Source organism: Equus caballus, chromosome 7, assembly GCF_041296265.1.
Source record: "Equus caballus isolate H_3958 breed thoroughbred chromosome 7, TB-T2T, whole genome shotgun sequence".
Lineage (NCBI taxonomy): Eukaryota > Metazoa > Chordata > Mammalia > Perissodactyla > Equidae > Equus > Equus caballus.
The window spans coordinates 64,079,059-64,101,597 of record NC_091690.1 but is presented as its reverse complement, the minus strand read 5'-3'; the positions used below and the strand labels follow the sequence as shown (position 1 = coordinate 64,101,597).

The 22,539-nt window shown below is 41.7% G+C and overlaps 1 protein-coding gene and 1 pseudogene across 50 annotated transcripts in view; one reads left to right on the top strand and one right to left on the bottom strand.

Annotated features, from left to right (window-relative positions):
* The window catches only part of DLG2 (discs large MAGUK scaffold protein 2), a 1,837,299-nt gene that overhangs the window by 160,093 nt on the left and 1,654,667 nt on the right, over positions 1 to 22,539 (bottom strand). The window lies entirely within an intron of this gene.
* On the top strand, positions 8,719 to 21,934 carry LOC102148842 (large ribosomal subunit protein P1 pseudogene; annotated as a pseudogene).

Genomic DNA, 22,539 nt, shown 5'->3' with positions numbered 1-22,539 from the left:
TAGAGGTAGGCAGGTTGGTCGTCCCCTGGGGTGTGACTTAAGGGGTTCAAATATCTGTCTTGCTTCCACAACATTCTTATTAGATTTATCCTTTAATAGTTTCTTGAGAAATACATATACATATTATCTCGGAGGATAACCTGCTATTCCTAAATAAATAGAGGCAGAATGAGAAAAACACTAAGAGAAAATAAAGGCTCAGAGAGGCTAGACAGTTTGCCCAAGGTCACACAACAGAACTGGGACCCAAATGCAAATCTTCTATTACCAGCCTCATTCAGTGTTTTTTTCACTCCACTGATTCTATACTTTCCTATACAGTGACTGTGCTCTTCCTTCTTTTGCTCCTGACATGGACAGGTCCATGGCTGTCTCAGACTGCTTGGTGACCCGAAGCAACCATTTAATAACCAATTTTTGGTACAACTATAGATTTATATCTATAATGAATTCTAGAAGGTAGGTTGGTCAGATCAAAATGCAGAGGCTTGGTTCGGTCCCTCCAATATGCTTCCCGAATGAAAGTTTCTCAAAATGTCATTAGTGTGATTCTGGGTTTAAGACTCAAAGTCAACTGGAAACCATGGCTTAGGCAGGTCCTGTTGGGACAGGTTCTCCAGGCTTGGGCTGACTGGAAGGTTTGTATTGCAGCCCTCTGTCCAACAAGCAGGGACTGGGCACTTCCCAGGATTGCAGAGAGGCAGGAGATGCTCGGGAGAGGGAGCGGTCAGCCCTGACTCTGATACCCTGAATCTGTAACAATGTGTTGCAGAGATTCCCAGCAGCGGCTGCAGAGAGCAGGGCCACGCCGCAGCGGAGAAAAACCAGGCCGAGGGCGGGAGTGATTCGTAAAGCTAAACTTAGATAATAGACTCAGGGCGGGGGGTTGTCCTTAAAAGTGTGTCTTTCCTACTTTTTTGTTGTTAAAATGTCCTTTTTATACTTGAGGCATAACAACCAAAAATAATGTATAATCCTTGTTTGGATCCTGACTAGGAGAAAGAAATGTTCAAGTCATTATAGACTATTTCAATATTTCAAATGTTCAAGTCATTATAGAATTATTTCTAATTCTTTTGCGTGTGATAACAGCATGGTGATAATATAAGAACATGTTCTCTCTTTTTTCCTTCTAGTTTATTTTAGGGATGAAAACAGATAATGTTGGGATTTGTTTTAAAATACATCAGCAAAGAAAATATTCTAAGTGATAGATGAAGTAAATTGGCAAACTCTTGACTACTATGGAATATGGGTGATAAGTACATAAGCATTCTTTGTACAATTCTCTCTATTTCTGTATGTTTGAAAACGTTCATAATAGAAAAATTTTCATTGATTATTTAAAAAGATTAAACACGCTAATTTGATAAAATTAAAAAGCTGACAACACTATGTCAGCGCTCCTCACTAGTATAGTGGGCTGGGAGTGACAAGAACTGGCTCTTCCCGGCTCTCCTACCTGGGTGCCCCCAGGTGTGTCACTCTGAGCCCTGGTTTCCTTGTAGTAAAATAGGTATTGTGCATCTAGACCTTGAATCATTTTGAGATTCAGAGGAGGTTCTAGCTATGAAAGAGCCATGCTGCTCAAAGGCATCTGTTCAATCAGCAAACAGTCTTGAGCATCACCCATGGCAAGGCTCTGTGTTACACGCCAGGGGTAAAAGGACTAAAACGTGGTCCCTGACACAAACTTTCCATTGCTACTCCCTAAGGTATACACTGATTTCCACAATGATGGCAATTCCAGAACTAGCTCTAGCCTCTAGTTTGAATACTGTCTACAATTCTTAATAAAGGCAAGACTTTCATAAAGTTCCCTGCTTTTCCTCAGCTCATCTCTTTCTTAATCTCTTATCTTTTTGATTTCCTCTCTTTTGATTCTAGCTTTTGGGATTTTCTCAGTTCCATTCTCTTCCAGGTGCAGAACATCGTCCGTGTTGTTCCCTCTGCCTGGAACATGTTTCTCATCAGTCTTCATCTAAATATTCATCCTTCCCATCTTGTCTTCCATAGACAGTTCCCTCCATCAAATGCAACTGGTATTTCTCCTTTACAATATTCCACATACGTGAAAATATTTAATTGTCTATAAGTACTTGCTTATTATTTGTGAGGCACACAGTAGATGCTTGAGAAATGTTTGCTAACAGATGGAGGGGAGCTGCTCATGCGACTATTCCTCCCTCACCCTGATAAAAAAGTGATCTAGCCATTTTGAAAATGTTGCGACTTTGATAAAGATGTTCTATTCCTCCACGGCTCTCCCACTAAAATAATTTTTTATTTTCCAATTGAAGTAAAAGGAAGAATCATCAGAGATATGGATTGGGAGAATTATGTAGCTTTCACTTCTTTCTCATCATAATTATCTATTTCTGAATCATAAAATCACCTAGCTAGATTCTTCTCTAATGCTAAGAATACTTTTTGCTCCTTGAAATGCTACATGTCTTCCTATTTATCATCTTGATATTGCAAATATTTTATGGCATGCAACCAGAAAAATCACATAATGGGAAATTATCCACAGCCCCCAAACATACAAACAGGAGCTGAACAGAACTTCTTCAGCACAATTTATGGTAAGAATTTCATGCTCAGTTTATCTATTTCCATGGCTCAGAAAAAAGTTCTTCTGCTTATTTTGCTATGTTTATTTCTATAAAATTGTTTCCCTGATTTTTGGCAAAAGATCTATGAGAAAGTGAACTCCTTGGGTGTACCTGACATTGGAATTGTTATTTAAATAAAAACAAAGTGTAACCCTATACTGTCCTCTGCACAGTACCATTTGCTAAGAAATTCGAACTAAAACAAAGATAATATGGAACCATTGAGTGACTTTTATGGGATATATTATACTTGTCTCTTAGCCAGCAGGATTCTAATGAAGAGATCTAGAGAGATCAGAAAGCTGGAGGTCATTTAGAGGTCTCTTGCAATGGTCCAGGTGAGAGATGGTGAGGACAGTGGGAACGAAGAAGAAGAGACAGACATTTGGGAGGTGTAAATAAGAGGCTTTGCTGATTAATTTAATGTGGCATGTGAGAAAGAGAGTGGAAATTCAGAGTTCCCTCAGGTTTCCAGCTAGGACAACTGACTAAGAATAGAAAAGGAGGTGCCTTGGGGACCAGCACAGTGGTGCAACGGTTAAGTGCGCATGGTCCGCTTCGGCGGCCCAGGGTTTGCCAGTTCAGGTCCCGGGTGCGGACATGGCACTGCATGGCAAGCCATGCTGTGGTAGGCATCCCACATATAGAGTAGAGGAAGATGGGCACAGATGTTAGCTCAGGGCAAGTCTTCCTCAGCAAAAAGAGGAGGATTGGCAGCAGATGTTAGCTCAGGGCTAATCTTCAAAAAAAAAAGAGACGCCATTGAGAGAAGCCAAGAGAATGACATAGAGTCCATGTTGAGGCACATTGAATCTGAGAGGACATCATTACAGCCCAATGTTCTCGTGCCAGACTTTCTTAATTCCAGTGACTGGAGTATGGGGAAATACATTTTTAGCAACTGAAGCAATTTATAAACCAGATACTTTTCTGGGCCTATGGAACTGTTATAGAAGATTTGTGCTGCAACTACATTTAGATAGGGTTATGTGAAACACATACTAATCTGATCATTCTATCCTCTAGGTCCATGGAAAAATGAGGAAATAATAAAAGTAAGTAACCATTAAAACTGACTTTTATGAACAAATAAATAAAAATATGCTACGGGAAAATTGATCCCTGTAGAACTGAATTAGGCAAATTTATCTTTCCTCTTGATTAACAATTTAAGAAGAAATCCTAAGCATGCTGCCTCTGGAGATGTAGCAGTAGCTCTTATAATTAGACTCTAATCTGAACTGTGAGGGTGAGGATCAGAAAGCTGACTCAGAGCCTGGTGTCAATTATCTGCAGCTTGCACAACGAAAGAATAAAAATTTGCAAGATGTAGGATGCCTGCAGCCCAATTCTGGGGGTTGTTTCAGCACAGTCACATGATAAGATCTTTCACTTATTATCTGCTGGCAAATTTATTCTCCCTCTCCTTCATTCTGGGCCTGGAAAATCTCTGTGGGACTTGCTTTGGGATGGCATTTGTGCTTCCAGTTCAAGCGCCAGAAATCAACACACTCCAACAATTTTCCTCTTTATTTACACTCAAACAGAGTTGGTTTCTATAGAGCAATCCAAGAAACTGCCCTTTTTAATACTATCTAGTTAGTTTGCCCTATTTTAGAATGAGTTAAGAGATTCACAAAAACTCGCTGAGCCTGCTCTGCCCAACAGAGAACTGCGACAGACCGCCAGGTCTCCAGCTGGCCTGTCCTGGATGCATCAGGACACAAGGGGGTCTGAAAAGAACACCTTTCACACAGGAGCCGGTTTTGAACAGGGGTTTTAATAACTCTTGCCCACACTGATTAGTTTCTTTCCCACTTTGATATGTTATCTAACTCTTTTTTTTTTAGTTTTATTTCCTAAAGCTTTATAGAACAAATCCTCCTCCCTATATAACCCTTCAGATATTGAAAGAGAAAGAAAAGGAAGGGGAGAGAATAGAAGGGAAGGGAAGGGAAGGGAAAGAAAGGAAGGAAGGAAAGCTCTCATTTTTCCTGGTTCTGTCTTTAGGTAAAATACCCTCTCCCACCTCACATCCTTCTGCTGTTCCTCTTAGGACAGTTTCTGGACCCTTCCATGAGTCTCCGCTCTTCTCTCTCACACCACTCATCACTGCATTTTTGTATGATTTGTCTCCATCCTATACCAGCTCCTAGTGCCTCAGCCTGTTTTTACTCAGTTCTGGCTCCTTCATTCCCAGAACTATGAGTGTCGGGCTGGCTCACGAAGGCAAGTGAGAAATGTCTGCCCTGTGCATGTATGCGTGCTTGAATGGATAAATCCAGGTTCTGACTTCCTCAGGGCACTCTCTACTTCCTCAAAGCCCCTCTTGCAATGGGGTCTCCCTAGAACATGATACTCCAGGTGTGATCTAACACATTCAAATGCCCGAAAGCTCTTTCTCCTTGAAAAGTTCCCTTTTAACAGCTTCCTGGTCTTAACTCACGGATATCTCATCTCCTCAAGTATATTAATTACAGGTATTTTCAAGTTTTTCTCTCTTCCCTGCATTATCTTTGGATTCTCTGTATTCTCTTTGATTCTGTTTCTGTCTTAAGGATGCCAACATGCCTGTTGATTCTTGTTTCTAAGTCTAAATCAAGAATGAGGCACACAATGCTGATCGGAGGGTCTGTGTGCATGGACAGGGGTTGTGGGCTAGTGGTCACCATCATCTAGTGATAAGCTGGGGATGTATTCATTTTGGAGAAACCCAGATGTCAGGACCTGGGAGTCTCTATGCCCAGGCCATTTCAGTTTCCCCAGAATCTCTTAATATCTTTTCTTTCAGGATAAAAGCTAGGTTGCTGAGTTCTGGAAGGAAAGGAAAGGAAGAAGCCTGGGAGAGGGGAAGGGAGGGAGACTTCATCATTCACAACATATTTTCCCTAATATCCCAGTTCTCTGTGCATTGTGTTTCTGCAACCCTGATCTGTGTCTGATGCCTCAAACCCGGAGATTCTCTGGTTCAGTATCTCCAGAGATGAAATATCCATTTCCTGGGGTGGGCATAGTTGGCAGTTTTAAGGGATCTGGGTCTCCAATAGTTCCTTATAAGACTTCGAAACAGTATCTCTCTTTTCAGTGCTCTCCCACATCCCTGTCTTCAGATACCCAAGGCCTTTAATACCTGAATCCTTCCAGGAGTCTATGCTTCTCATCGGCTTCACATCCCTTGTAAAGAAAAACCCACTCTCCCACCTGTGTAGGGAAAAAAATACAGTTCTTCCCTACTGTGTATTTCTTCCCTGTGAGTCTCCTTTACTACTCACATTACTACCACACTCACACAGAGCACTATATTCACAACACTTCTGGTCACCAAATGTGTGGAGTTTTTGCCCCACACCAACAAGCAATTCTTGAACACCAGTAGGCTATTCAAGAATTCAACTCAATTATGACACTATCTACCTAGAGACAGCATCAGATTCCACGGGTTAAGGGCTCAGTCCCACAAGACTGCCCCTCTCCCCATTTCAGATGCCAGTCAAAAGCCCAAGTTGTCACATGTGCTTCTGACCAACAAGCTACAGACTGGAGGTTTCAACGATTTCCTCCTGAGGTTCAATTAATTTGCTAGAGTGGCTCTCAGAGAACTCAGAGAAACATTTACCTACGTTTACTGGCTTATTATAAAAGGATATGATAAAGGATACAGTTGAATATCCAGATAGAAGAGATGAGTAGGGCAAGGTATGTGGCAAGGAGCACCAAGCTGTCATGCCTTCTCTGGACAAGCCACTCTCCTAGCACCTCCATGTGTTCACCAGCTGGGAGCTCTCAGAACCTCATCCTTTTGGGATTTTTATGGAGGCTTCATCATGTAGGCATGATTGATCATTAACTCAATTTTCAGCCCATCTCCCTTTGAAGAGAATGGGGTTGGAAAGGCTAAAACTTCCAAGCTTCTAATCAAGGCTTGGTCTTTCAGGTGTCTAGCCCTCATCCAGGAGCCATTCAGGAGGCCACTCAGTCACCTCATTAAAACAAAAGACACTCCTATAGCCCAGAAAAGTATAAGGATTTTAGAAGCTCTATGCCAGGAACTGGGGACAGATACAAATATATATTTTTTCTATTATCTCACACCCCTGTAGGTACCGGGATTTATGCTTTTGCAGCTCTGCTAAATCATTTTCCACTCACCCAGCTTATTTCCAGCTTCCAAAATTTTATTTATATTTCCTACACGTGTTGTCAAGACTTACTTCCTTTTTTTTTTTTTTTTTGCAGGGAAAGAGTTGCCCTGAGCTAACATCTGTTGCCAATCTTGCTCTTTTTTTCCCCTCCTCAAATCCCCGGTACATGATTGTATATCTTAGCTGTAAGTTGTTCTAGTTCTTCTATGTGAGCCACCGCCACAGCATGGTAACTGACAGATAGGTGTGGGTCCGCAACAAGGAGGAGACCTCAGGCTGCCGAAGTGGTGAGAGTGCCAAACAATAACCACTAGGCCATCAGGGCTGGCTCAAGATTCGCTTCTTTTTTGATCCTATAGATTTATACTCGTTTAAATTCCTTAACTGTTACTTTGGTAGAGTTTTAGAAGGGAACATAAATATATGCAGGTATTCAAACCACCATGTTTAACAGGAAGCTCAAATTTTATATTTAACTCTATTAAATTTAATCTTGGTGCTTTCATGCCATCAGTCTATCTTGTCAAGATCATATGGACCCCAGCTCTGTCATCATTACATGTTCTGGATCTCTAAATCTTGTGACATCTGCAATAGGCACAGGAGACCTCAGGGGGAGATAAGCTAGGATTCATTTCTTTTCATATTTTTCATTCAGTTGTTAGTAAAGCTTTTCTATATTTCCAGATTGACATAGAATTATTCCATGAATCCATGTATTTAAAAAAATGTGCTGGGGATAGAAATAAAGGCTTAAATAATCTAATCTCTGTATTCAAAGAATTCACTATTTCTTAGGGGTTATAGACAAGAAAATAGACAATACAAATAAACTTGTTACAGGCATAAACAAGGAGCTGTAGCAGTACAGAGGAGAGGTACCTAACCCAGCTTGAGAAGAATGAAGAGGATGGTGTTCAAGAGGCGGTAACTCCATGATTTAATCTCAGAGAATGAGGAAGCACTGGGCAGGCAAAGCAGACTAGGTATAGGGGTGGCAGGAGGCAGATGGAAGCAAAGGGAGCAGCTGTATAAAGGCAAAGGATCATGCCTCTTCTGCCTCTGAAGAGGAGAAATTTCTCTCAATCAATAGAAAGTGCAGGACAAAGGGGACTGAGTCATCTTTTGATGGGGTAACTTGATGTTAGGGTCCTTTCAGGAGAAAATGGAAGGCAGCCTACTTATAATGAGCTCTTTGGCTTTTGAATTATCAAGTAAAACTTAGGTATCAGCAATGCTTGGCTGAGTGAGAAACTTCCTAATAGAACCCTTGCATTACTGGGAAGGGATTAAAGAGCTCTGAAAAGTATAAAACACTGTGTGAATGTATAGGATTATTAATATTACTGCCACATTACCAACCACCACCATCCCCAGCCCTGAAGCGTCCTCTATAAATTACAAAATGAAGCATCTTCTCTGTGGATTGTAGCAATGCCAATTTCTTGGTTTTGAAATTATACTGTAGTTATGTAAGATGTCAACACTGGGGGAGGCGAAGTGAAGGATGAACAGAACTTCCCTGTATATTTCTTTGCAATTTCACTTACAACTTTTAAAGGTTAAAGAAAAGAAGAAGAAGAAGAGGAGAAGAACAAGAAGGTTTTCAAAGCCAAAGATGGGGACCTCTATTTTGCCTGCATCTCTATTTAGGGCTGTAATGAATTGAACTCAGTGTACTGCTGCAGGTTACCAGGAAATTAAAATCCAACTAGGATGGTGTTGTGAGCCTGGCAAAAGAGTAGATTAGAGGCCTGGCACAACTCTGAGGCTCAGTGGAGGGAGGCTGAGCGGGGAATGCAAAGTATCAGCTTTCAAGCATAAAAACCACAGGAACAATTTTTAAATGTGCTCTGGAAAGATAGCATTTGATCAAAATCCACTGTGAAGCAAGATATTTTTCCTGTTGGACATTCTACTTTCTAGTTCTGCTATCTGGCCTAATCACTGATTAATACAATATGTCCCACTGGCCCCCAGCTTCTCCCAGCTCCTATGCATCCCTGGTGCTGGAAGGTAAAGGTAGATGGTAAGAAATTCCGAGGCATGATTGGGAAAGCAGTCTTGAAATCATGCACAATAAATAATGCCATCACTAATGACTCAGGGTGTAAGGAATCTGTGGAGTGAGAAATTGTTTTTATGCAAAAAAGTGTCGGGAAATTGGATGAAACGGAACAGATGAGGCACGAATAACCAGTACAAACTTACTTATTAGCTTCAGTCCTGATTTTTCTGAGATTCAGTTTGTGTACTAATCATTTTCTCTCATTTCCAAATTCCCACACTTCTCCTGCTCTGTTTTATATCAAAAGGGCTGACTCCATGCAAATTACATTTTCTAGACTCCCTTGAAAAATGACTTCTAGCTGGGTTCAGCCAATGGGAGACATTGACAGGAGATTGGAGGGTGGCAGGAAGGGAGAAGCCGGGGTATGTCTCCCTTCTCTCCATTTCAGGTGGCATTACAGGAGGGTCTATTTTTCCTCCATGATTTATATAAATGTTATTTAATTTTCAAGGCTCCATTAACATAGACCTGAAGGTTTCTCAGTGTGATCTTGCTCTTGTGTCCTTTTATCAGAAGAAAGAAGAAGAGTTTTCCAATTTGATTCAAACAAGTTAGGGGTTTGCTAAGAAAACATTATTTGGCCCCAGTGATCTTGATGTTGTTAAGGGAGGCAGACCCGGACAAGAGCAAATTAACACTGCCATTCTAACAACCACCAGATAAACACACTCAATAGGCAGCACCAGTGCAAGAAGTTTTGACTGTAATGTTCATGGTAGGCTGAATAATGCCCCCCCCCCAAAATATCCCTATACTAATCTACAAAACCTGTGAACATTACTTTATTTAGAAAAAGGGATTTTGAAGGTGTGGTTGTGTTAAGGATCTTGAGATGCGGAGATTAGCCTGGATTATCTTGGCAGCCCTAAACATAATCACAAGGGTTCATAGGAGAGGTAGGCAAGAAGGTTAAAGGAGGATGTAGGAGATGAGACAACAGAAGCAAGAGGTTAGAGTGATGTGAGGAAGGGATCAAAGTCAAAGAGTGCAGGTGGCCTTTAGAAGTTTGAAAAAGCAAGGAAACAGAATTCCTGTAGAGTCTGCAAAGAAAACCAGCCCTGCCAACACCTTGACATTAGCCCAGCAGAACATTTCACACTCCAGAACTGTAAGAGAATAAATATGTGTTGCTTTAAGCAACTAGGTTTGTGGTAATTTGTTATAGCAGCAACAGGCAACTAATACAATGCTCTGAATATGAACAGACTCCTCTTGCTTTAAAAATTCTACACCATGGCTATCAGCAAAGCCCACACACAAATGTGCCTCTCAGATCTCCCTTCAAGACTGAAGCACTTATTCCCCCAGCTGCCCATTGATGAAGAAAATGGCATCACCCTAAGTCACTCCTCCTTCCTGGGGCAGCCTGAATGCAGTGACTGGTCAATGAAGGGGTATAAAGGCCCAGCTCCTTCATCCCAACTCAGGGCTACTCTAAAGGGCCATTCCTTTAAGTCTTTGTTGAAATTGCATCAGCATCCAACTTTTCCTTCTGCCCAATCCTACTCCCTTCCTCTGCATTTTGATTCTGAAGCCCTCCCCAATAAATTTCCCATCTGCCAATCTCCACTTGAGTCTGCTGTCTCAGGAACCCAACCAGAAAAACTGATTTATCTATATTTACTCAAAAGCACTACCTACTTGGTTAATTTCTCTTTATATCTGCTGATAATTACCCACCCACTCTCCTATAATACATTAAACTAAAAAATAACTTATAAGAATGGAAGATCCTCTCAAAAGAGAGTATGACCATTCACAAACTCTTCCTCAGCTGAGGAGTTAGGTGCAGCGTGAGTTAGGGAATGAGGAAGGAAGAAAGCAGCAGGAAAGGGGTGAAGATTGGCGCGTCAAGCACTGTCATTTACTAAGGAGTTATGTAAGGATGAGGAATGTGTTGTCATTCACTGTGCACTTAATTCTTATTCTGGCACTTTGAGATAGATGTCATCATCTCAGTTTTACAAGTGAGGAATCTGAGGCTCAAAGAGTTTAGCTGAGAGAATAGTTGAGCCAAGAGTTGAATCCAGGATTGTTTCAATACTGTGTCCGTGTCTTCCCACGCTATCAGTAGTAAGAATTCTTCTAGCCGAATTAAGGGAGACAGTATAAGGGGTGTTTCTCCATTAACTGCTGGAGATCACTGACAGGGGGCTGGGCAGGGTGAGGATGCTGCTGCTGAATATACAGGAGGAACCATCCTCCAATTCCATGAAAATCATGTAGCATTTGATCCTCTCCTGCAGGCAAGCTCCCGTCTCCTAGGCTTTCTTTTTTCTGGATTCTGTGAGGAGCTTTCCCAACTCCCTACTTTTGCTCATGGACAGTCCCTCTACCTGGATGCCTTTCTTCCATTCTGTTTTTCCTTCCAGGTCCAGCTTAAATGCTATCTCCTTTGAGCCTTCTTTGATTACCCCAAACAGAAGCCATCTCTCCTGCCTCCCAATGTCTATAGCATTTAGTGTCTCTATTACTTCTATAAGAGTTATCATATCAGACCGCCCAGATTGTAGTTACGTATGAATCATGTTTTCTACACTGAACTGAAACCTGAAGGAGAACAGGCTTAGACATATTTGAACCCCCAAGAGTCAGCATAAAATTACTTGTCGTAATACATATTTATTGCTTAAAGTACTCTAAAAACACTCAGTTCTTCAGATTTCTATTTCTTTCCATAGGTAAATGGTCTGTCTGCCCCAGGCATCTTTTATTCTTATCTGCATGGCAGACTCCTTTTTTCTTTAAAATTCAAGGTTTATATCTCCTTTAAGAGTAAATCTTCTCTAAAGTTGCTTCCTTAAATGGAATTAATCATGCCTTTCTTCATCTTACTCTATATGTCACACATATATTCATTGTTGCATTGATGACACTGTTATACTTATTTGTATGTCTGTTTCACCTGCTTCCCCTGCTAGTGTAAAACTCCATGGAGGAAGGCATTATGTCTTATTTAACTCTGTGGACTCAGCTCTTACTACAGTACAGAGCATATAATAGATGCTTGATAAATGTCAATTGGCTGAAATAAAAACAGAGTTTGAAGCCAAAAACTCAGAAGAAACCCAGATGTACACACTTACTGCCAGGCTGACCAGGAACAAATTACTTAACCTCTCTGAATTGGAAATAATGCCGACTACAATCACAAGTCTATGGTGAGGATAAATAAGATGACATACGTAAAAGAACTACACAAAGTGGGGCCCAGAAAAATGCCCATTCTCCTCATGTAAATTGAAAATTAGTTTGAGACCAAATTCTTCATGTCTTTTATGTACGCAGAGTTTAGCAGGCCCTTCTAAGCTAATTTAGGACAACTTAGGTCTTCAGAGCAATACTTTCGTAGAGTAGTTCTGTTATCAATATCTGATAAAGGAGGAGAAGGATGAGAAAGAGGAATGGGGGAGGAGGAGGAGGAGAGGAGGAAGAAGAAAACATCTCGTGTATTCAATTTATTCTAATGAAATTACTAACCAGAAGGGGAATGTCCGGGAAGTTTAATTTATAATGCTGTTTGGTGCTAAATAAAGAACATCTAATAGGAAGACATGTAAATTATGTTTCCAAAACACACTTAAAGGATTAGGTCATGTTAGGAGTGGCTCCCCACCTGGCTCAGAGTTACCAAGGTCACATTGGCCATCTAAGGACATATCTTCTGGCTGGCAGAAGTCATGGTGAAATCTCATGGGATATCAGCACTCTTGTGGACAGCAAGAAAAAAAACCACCTGAAATCTAAACATATTAGTAAATTCAGCCTGTGTTGGCCCAATCAAATCTGGTCCTTTTAGAGAACTGAATTCTTCATGGCCGAGAAGAACAGAGTTTCTCCTTAACTGAAGTGTAGGATCAACAGTGATCATCCCAAAATGCTAAAAGCTTCTCTAAGCGGGGTTACTATGTTCATTTTTGGAATCTCTGCCATGCAAACATACTCCAGCTTGGAGCCACAAAGTAGTGACTGCAGATGACATAGGAGGGTATCTATCTGCCAATAGCTTGCAATTGTTTCATTTCTCTACCTGCTATTGAAAAAGGAGAGAGGATCAAGATTTAAAAGCTAATTATTCACTTTGAAATATGATTATTAAGATGAATAGTGCTCACGTGTACACTTGAAATGTAGTTGTGCGCTTTTTAAGTATGTTGTCTTAATATCATTGTGGTTTGATTAAAAATTAATGCCACGTGCAGGCAGCCCTTCTGTGTGTCATGTCATATCATGGGTAGGTTGTCACTTCCTCCCAGGCTGACCTTCCTTTGATAAGAACTAATAAACTATATTGCAGATTTCCTTCTTCAGTCCCTTTTTGAATTTCCTATCCCACCAAAGTTGTGCGTGCCTAGCCCACACCTGTGAGCTGTTATATTTGCTCTTTTTCAATCCTTCCAGAAGCTCTATGTGAAAGATATTCTTATTCCAATGTACGTACACTCAGCCCTCCGTATCTGTGGGTTCTTCACCTTTGGATTCAACCAACTGCACATGGAAAGGCCTACGATGGTTGAATCTGTACTGAATATGTACAGACTTTTTTTCTTGTCATTCCCTAAACAATACAGTATAACAACTATTTACATAACATTTACCTTGTATTAAGTATTATCAGTAATCTAGAGATGATTTAAAGTATACGAGAGGATGTGTATAGGTTATATGCCATTTTATATAAGTAACTTGAGCATCCAGATTTTGGTATCCATGAGGGGTCCTGGAACCAATCCCCCGCAGACACCCAGGGACTACTGTATGTGAAAACTGAAGCTCAGAGAAGTTGAAGAATGTGCTCAAAGTCACACAGTTAGAAAGTGGTGGTGGGGCTGGCCTGGTGGTGCAGTAGTTAAGTGAGCACGTTCTGCTTCTTGGGGGCCCAGGGTTCGCCGGCTAGGATCTCAGGTGCGGACATGGCACTGCTTGGCACGCTATGCTGTGGTAGGCGTCCCACATATAAAGTAGAGGAAGATGGGCACAGACGTTAGCTTAGGGCCAGGCTTCCTCAGCAAAAAAGAGGAGGACTGGCAGTAGTAGCTCAGGGCTAATCTTCCTCAAAAAAAAAAAAAAAGAAAGAAAGTGTGGTGGCAAAAGTGGAGCCCCAATCTAATAACTTCCTAGCAGCATCTGCTACTTTAGTTGTGGATACAAAATGACTGTTAATATGAGAAACTACCTGAACAACAAAGAAAAGACTATAACTTTTCTATCATAGGCCCAATTATTCTAAGGATTTAACATGCATTGTGGGTTACATCATGTTCCAGTGTAAGAACTACAAACTGAACGAACCTGACATGGGCCTGATAATGTCTGTGGGTGTGCAGCGCATCCCCCTCCTTCTCGTCTTCTCCTCCAGAGACAGAAGATGCAACTCACAAATGAACCGTCTTTCAATGCCGGCAACAATCTCGCGTCTCTGCCTCCCAAGTGTCCATACCTAACTCTCTGAATCAGCATGACTCTTTGCTATGCATGTTACCACTACTTTTCTTGCTCCTGAATTAAATATGTTTTGCCCATAAATCCAAGCAGGCTACACCTTGGGCCACCTGAGAAATCCTAGATTTGTAACTATCATTATACATGTCACATCCACTCATAAAATCCAGTGAACTATTAGTCACTTCTTTTCATTTCTGTCACAGGAGGGATTTCTTTGGGGGGCCATTTTCACAAAGAAATAAATATATTTTATCTGTTAATGACAGTGACCACTCACATTCAAGGAGTAGAAAAATAAACCACACTGAGAGGGGGAGGCTGAGAAATTTTTTTAAATTGGTGAATATTAAATGTTAGAAGGCTGAATTTATAGTACTCTGTGCATCAGACTGGGTACCCACTAGACTGGGAGCTCCATTGTGCTTTTTCCGTCCTTATTGCCATCTCTCAGCCTTATGTGACACAATTTTTACCAACCAAGTTAAAGGACCATTTTGGGCTCTGTCTCTTCATGAGAATTAAAACAGCAGAGAACGTACCTCATATGCTTAGCCTGGCATTCAAGGCTCTTGTGATCTGCCCTCGGCCTCCCTTTCTTCTTAACTCCTACTGACAACCGTCCCTTACGACATTCCAAGTGTTTTCAGAATACTTTGTACTTTTCCTATTCATATTTAATTGTAATTTTTCCTCCCCTTACAATGATGCTTCTCTCTTTGCAGATATTCTAACCAATCTTTGTGACCCAGAAAAATTACCACTTCCTCTTCCAAATATTTCCTGACTCCTCTGGTCCTCTGCTTCCTTCGTCATACACTCGCAGAGCATCCTGTTATGGCACCTGTGCCCCGCTTTGTATTTTGCTGATTATACGTGTGTCCTCTTCCCTCCTGGGGAACACAACTCCACAAGGCTAGGAGACATGTCCTAGCTATCCCTCCAACAACGAATGCCCCAGCACAGAGTTTTGTATTAATGGGCACTTAGAAATATCTGCAGGAATTGAAATAGAGAAATCATTTCATCTTAATGTATAGCAGCATTTCTTCAGGATATTGCTAGTAGCCGGTTAACACATTTACAAGGGCATAAGAACCTGGTCCCAGAGTTTGGCTTGTGTGCTCAGCTTGGGAGCACCTAGAGATGAGAGGTGTGGGTGAGATGGTTCAGGGATTGGCCTAGGCCCAGAACAAGGAGAACAATTAATGCAGACAGTGGCATCTCCATTCTGTAGCAGGGTGTTATGAGATTCCCATCCAAGTGAGGCTGGACGGTGGTCTTCATGCCTAGGTGGCCTGGCATAAAGTAGATGCTTCATCAATAAGGTGTCCCCTGTGCTCTCACGCAGCCATACAGTACTTCTCTCCATCTCGACACCAAAGTGTATTGTAAAATGGGTGCCTACTCTGTCCCTTAGCACCCAGAACCAGGACATGACCATTTAAAAACAGCTTCACCACCTATTTCAGTGCTCAGCACATAACCAGCCCAAGATAAATAGATAAATGTCTGTTGAGTAAGTGAAGGAAAGAATGCAAGATGAAAAGAAGGAAGGACAATTGACATGCACATAGATGTTTCCAGTTGAGCTTTTCAGGAAACATCGTGGGGATCATGAATGTGATGGGATAGCCATAGTTACTGGCTTCACGACAATGCGCCCAGCATTTCCTGTTCAGAAAAAGCTAACCTGCAGGGAAGAGTCTTTGTCGGAGCGCTCATGTTGGGGCAGCTGGGGAATGCTTTGGGAGCACATGGTGAGTCCCATTCCCTACCTAGACCTCACAGCAACTGCTCTTTTCCCTGGGGGTTTATGTACATGTGTGCATTCTTTCATGTGGGTTTTTTTTTTTTTTTGAGGAAGATTAGCTCTGAACTAACATTTGCCACCAATCTTCCTCTTTTTGCTGAGGAAGACTGGCCCTGAGCTAACATCCGTGCCCATCTTCCTCTATTTTATGTGGGATGCCTGCTACAGCATGGCTTGACAAGCAGTGTGTAGGTCCACACCCGGGATCCAAACCAGCGAATCCTGGGCTGCTGAAGTGGAATGTGCGAACTTAACCGCTGCGCCACCACATGGCCAGCCCCTCATGAGGATTTAAAAAGAAGCAATAATATAAATTCTCATGAGTTTTAAGAGATTTGATTTTGTTACTCATATTCAATTCCTTTAAAGTGAAGAGAAAATTACAATGTGTAGGTCAATTAAGACCACACAACAGCTCCCCACACCTCTATCCTCTTTGCCTACCACTCCTGCCCAACCTGGATTGTCCAAGTTTCACAGCCTAAATTCAAATCCAAAAGGATCCAGTCTATTGCTCCAACATATATCTTTTTCCTAAATTGCTCTTACATACTATTTTACTGTCTCAGCAGCGTGTTATTTGTATCACAGAGCTCTGGGGGAGTTGCACTCATCCAAGTCTTGCATCTCCTCAAAGTCACCTAAATAGTGCCATAGGAATTCTGCAGATGCGACCTGAGACTTCTGGGAGAGGCTCTGCCACAAAGGCACCCTGGTCAGCACCCAGCTCATCTGGCCGTAACATGCCTAAGACTACATAGATCAGGGGAACATCTTGCAGCACTTGCTGTCTGAGCAGAGAACTCAGAAATGTTAACAGATGGCATGAAGAACACAACACTGAACAGTCAGCAGGGTGACACTCATTAAGAGTCATCACTGAATCCACTTCCAGCAAAATCCCATTCCAATGAAATATCACTTTCCAAAAACTGTCAATCTGCTTGAACGAAAGTGACTACAGGGAACTATAATGCCAGGCCTGGTTTAAGCTCTGCAGATGACAGAGTCTCTCTCAGAGCCTCAGGGACTTTCTATCCATCATTTCCTCTTGGGTAGGTCCTGATCAGACCTCACCTCTAGCCTTTTTCACCTCTGTAGACGGGTCAGGAAGCCAGGTAGCACTCAGAACTTCCCTCCCCAGCCTGACACTCATTACCCTGCCTACTTTCCCTTCGCAGCAGAATACTAGGGGGAGGAATGTAGAGAAGAACGCATGGAGGAGGGAGATAGGGAACTTGCTATTCAACAGGTCAGAATTTGTTCCACGGCAGAAACTTATTTATCCTCCCATTTTTTCAAGTATATTACCAATTTGTTTCTCAAGGAAAATCATTTCTTCTCTCTGTCTCCTCGTTCCTAATGGAATGCATTGATCCCAGTGCAGACTGTAAAACTAAATTTTGTTGTACTGTAGATGCCATCAATGCAGTAAAATATTGACATGTGAAACTAACGTCAGAATGACACAATACCAACACTGGATAATGATTCTTAGGTGGCCAACCCTAGGCTGCTTTGCATTCATTGACATAGAAGCCAACATCTCCCCTTTACCACTTGTTCCCCCAGCCCCCACCTCTAATATTCACAGCTTTTCACACCTCCAGGTCTTCTCTCTACAAGGCCCCTCTCACTTGTTGCCCCATTAGTGCCTCCTGAAATCCTACTAACACTCCAAGACCCAGTGAAAATGCCACCTCTTCTAGTCAACATTTCACGAAGCCTGTCAGCCAAACTTGCTCTTTCAACTCTTTGTTAACAAAGCTTGTTGTTATAACACTTAGATTGGGATTTGTCTCATTCTGTCTATGATTTCTTGCTGCTACAACTCCAATGAAAAGGTACTAAACATTATAGTCAGTGCCTGGCACGGTGAGTCAATTAGATGTCTTAACAAAAGGACAGACCTCTTGAGTTCATTTCCCTAACTCACTAACCACATTATTAGAGGAGAAGTGAGAAATCACACGAGCAAGGCACCTGACATTGTACAGATGAAAGGCTGATATCCATTAGTTGGTTGTTAGCCTAGGACCTAAGAGACCTGGGTTCTAATCCCACCTCTGCCATTAACATTTTCCCCTAAACTCATACCATGTTTAGCCTTTGGTTTATCAGTCATTTACTTAGTAAATCTTATCAGTAAACTTTGCCTTTGTTACACTGCTGTTTACCAATAATATTCATGTTTCCTGTGTACTCTACTCTTATGATCTTTCTCTCACTACCAAAGACACTAAGCTAAGAGAACACCCACAGTTGCCTACAAAAAATAAACTCAGATTTCTTGCATGAACACACATACCTAAGAAAACATGGCTGCAGATGAAAGAAGGTGTGGCTGTGCTGTGTGACCTTGGGCAAATGACTAAACCTCTGTGAAATAAGGCTGATAGCCATTCCTGCCTAGAATCCGTGATTACAGACATACAAGAGCTAACGCCTAGAAAATACTTAGCGAGAAGTGCCCCCCAAATGTCAGCTATTTCTATTATGTCTGTACCATCTCTTCATAATAGTTCAGTTGCAGAGTGTTTCCTATTCTTGCTTGTTGATAGTGAATCCCCAACAAATTTAAAACTGGACACTTCCTGGGTCTAAAGAGCTTTTTGAAAGGTTTTTACGGTTCCTGTTTTCTTAAGAAGGATGGGGTAAATACATAGAGATCTTATTATTTCTGAAAAAGGCAGCTTTACTGTGATATTCTAAATCTCCTGCAGACACATGAGAGAAGAAAAAAATTCTTGCCCAAAATGATCAGTCCAACCAACCATAATTATGTTAATTCTATCCAACTGCTAGCAAAGAGATGAAAGGTTAAGGTCTGTTCTCAGTTTCACAGGATGATAATGATAATAAACACAGCTATTATTAGTAGCTAAAGTATATTTTGCAATTGTAACTGACACCATTTGACTTTCATTTTTTTCGCAAGCTAAATGACTTGCAATATATTTTCTTGTTTGAAACAATAGATCCTTTAGCTTAGTAAAATTCACCTTTGCCCAGCGTGACCCACCTTCTTATTCACAATTTGCTCTACCACTTGAGAACATTGTTTAACAAATATAACAAAGGACTTTGAAAAATATCTTCTCCCTGGGAAAGCCCTGGGATTGTGTATCTTCTCCAGCTCTCCATATTTTATGCATCTTCAAGTTTCACCACCTCTCTGATGTTTTCTTCAATCTTTCCAGGACTAAGCATTTACTATGTGCCAGGATCTATACTGAAAGCCTTATATAGAGGTTAATCCCATTTCTTCCCCCAACAATCCTGTGGTGGGTGTTAGCATCACCCACAGTTTACCGAAGTAGACACTTGCTCCAGGTTACATAGATGGAAACAAAATGATGGATCCCAGATTTGAAACCAGGTCCACGCGTCCAGATGCTGCACTCTCAACAGCTATCCTGCCTCAGCTGCCCATGACTTTCTTCACCTCCACGTCTCAGTGCCTGTCACAGTTCGTGATATAATTAGGAACACAACAAATGATTGTGGGATAAAAGTCATAATAATAGCCAACATGTTGTGAGCATTTACTTGTGTCAGACAACATTCTAAGAGCTTTACATGTATAAATTCATTCAATCTTAACAAATTTATGATGTAGATACTATTATCTCATTTTATAAGTGATGAAACTGAGGCACACAGGGATTAATTAATGACATTGGGAGGGAGAAAGAGTGAGAGAGTAAATGCCTACCTCTTACTCCTCATCCATCCTTGGTCCACACCCAAACTAGAGGGTCTGCAGGAGTCCAAATATCCTCTGCTCAGACACAAAGTACACACTCATACCCCACTTCCTTAGGTTTATTCCTTTACCCGTCTCTACTCTCCCCCTGAATCTTTGCTCCAGATAATTATTTCCTCCAGGTGCTGTAAGTCTACTTGCCTGGCAGGCCAATAGGTTTGGTTTTCTTTTCGCAATCTTACTCAGCTGGTTTGGCGTGCCAATGAGGCTCTAGCTGTCTTTCTTCGTGCACAACCACCCTGTGTAGAAGAGACTACCTTCATTTTACAGAGGAGGAAGCTGGGGAGCTGAAAGGCTAAGTAAGCAGCTGATCTGGGATTTGATAGCAGACAATCTGGCTCCAGAGCCTAGACTTTAATCCACACACTGCAAGACCACAGATGAATCACTTTCTCCCTTCTCAAATTCCCAAAGCCTGCCACCGCTAAGTGTGATCCCACACTAAACCATATTGTATTATATTGTATTGATAGTATACTAAATTGTATCATGTTATGCTTCCCAATATGTGGCCTATCTGATTGGAAACTGTTAAGAGATCGTGCCATCCCTTTTCCTTTTGTGGTCCTCAGAGTGCCTCTCTCGAGTGCTGGACTTATTATTATTTGCTGAATCCTAAACTGGAAATTCTGTCCCAGATTGGAATGTCTGCTCAAGCAGAGCCAGGAAATTCCTATAATTCCAGGCCATGAGGAAGAAAGTCTTCCATGACTCTCTCCTCTCCTCACGCTGTATACCCTTCCCGAGCACTCTCTTCTTCCCCATTCAACTACGTTCTCCACCTAGCATCTCTCTGCACGTTACCTAACTCTACTACATGTCTCTTTCTGGATGTCCTTCAGCATCTCAGCATGTCGAGACTGAACTCCTACCTCCAGAAACCTGTTCCTCCTCCCAGAAGGCACTATGGACCACCCACTTCCCCAGGTTAAAAACATCTGCAGGAATCAGCTCTTGAAATTTGTGTCAAAGGCCTAATATTAAAGATAATAATAATAATAAAAACCAGGACTGTATAACAAGCTTACACACTTCACTTTGTTTTTCTAATTTGGGCCTATGTAATTATCCAAATATGGAAGAGTTTTCTGTTTCTCCATATGGACTAGATAATCGTTTTTATTCCTGCTTGTTAAAAAGCAAATATAAAGCGCTACTTCCAATGTGCCTATGGGCTTTAATGAGTCAAAGATGTAAGACAAAGGGAGATGCCCTTTTCCTCGCCAAAACCAAACATTTATTTAATTTCTATTGTGTATAATGTCGCATGTACAATATTTAATGTAATTCTTACAATTATCTTATGAGGTAGGTATTATTATTCCCATTTTACAGATGAGTGAACTGAGGCCCAGACAAATAAAATGAGTTGCCCAAGTTCATATGGCTGACAAATGACAATGTCAAGATGTAAACCCCCAATTGCCCCTAGGGCCTGTAAGCTCTCTCTTTACACTATACTGTGTCTAAATAAACCAAATCTGAAAGCAGGACAAAGAAACATGATAATGAGTTTTGCTTACTTTTCTTACATCAGGTAGACTATAATTCCTTAGAAGTATGAACTATCCCTTTCCTCAGCTGCCGCTAAGGTGCTCGGTCCTTCCGAGGAAGCTAAGGCCGCGTTGGGGTGAGGCCCTCACTTCATCCGGCGACTAGCACCGTGCCCGGCAGCGCCGCCCAGCCCTCGCCCGCACCATGGCCTCGGTCTCGCCTGCATCTACTCAGCCCTCATCCTGCACGACGATGGGGTAACGGTCACGGAGGATAAGATCAATGCCCTCATTAAAGCAGCCGGTGTAAATGTCGAACCTTTCTGGCCAGGCTTGTTTGCAAAGGCCCTGGCCAATGTCAGTATCGGGAGCCTCATCTGCAACGTGGGGGCTGGTGGACCTCCGCCACCTGCTGGCGCTGCCCCAGCTGGAGGGCCTGCCCCCTCCACCGCTGCTGCCCCAGCTGAGGAGAAGAAAGTGGAAGCAAAGAAAGAAGAATCTGAGGAGTCTGATGATGACATGGGCTTTGGTCTTTTTGACTAAACCTCTTGTAACATGGTGAATAAAAAGCTGAACTCTTAAAAAAAAAAAAGTATCAACTATCAAGTTTCCAAACTAAAATATTTATGCAGTATTAGTTATTACTACTGTGTTATTATGACTCATACTAGAACTTTACAAGCAAATGTTGTATAGCTGAGAAGACTAAGACACAAAAGGATTACACTAAAGGGTGAATAGAGGCTCACATTTGTTAAAAAAAAAAAAGAAATCTGCAAAAGCATAGGTTTTTTTGGGGGGTTTTTTTGACCATCTACTATGTTCCAGGAACCACGGTAGTCGATAGTGTTGGAGAAATAAGACACAACCTAGCCTTTAACGAGTTCTTAGCCCAGTGGGGGGAATACACAGAAAAAACAATGTGTAATAACATTGTTCGTGTTCTGTGACAGAAGATGTTATGAAGTGGGTGACAAATCAGCAGCATGCCAACCATGTGTGAACCACAACTACATCATCTTGACTTCATGGTGGTTTCAGAAATATGAATCAAGGGTTAACATTTAAAAATTGAGAAATTTCACATTAGAATAGACTCTGTGGCTACCCCAAAAGTGAAAAGTCTGACGACACTGAGCCCTGATTCCCATTTGGCCACCATCAACTTGAGCCCAGTAGCTGCTGCCTACAAGGTGG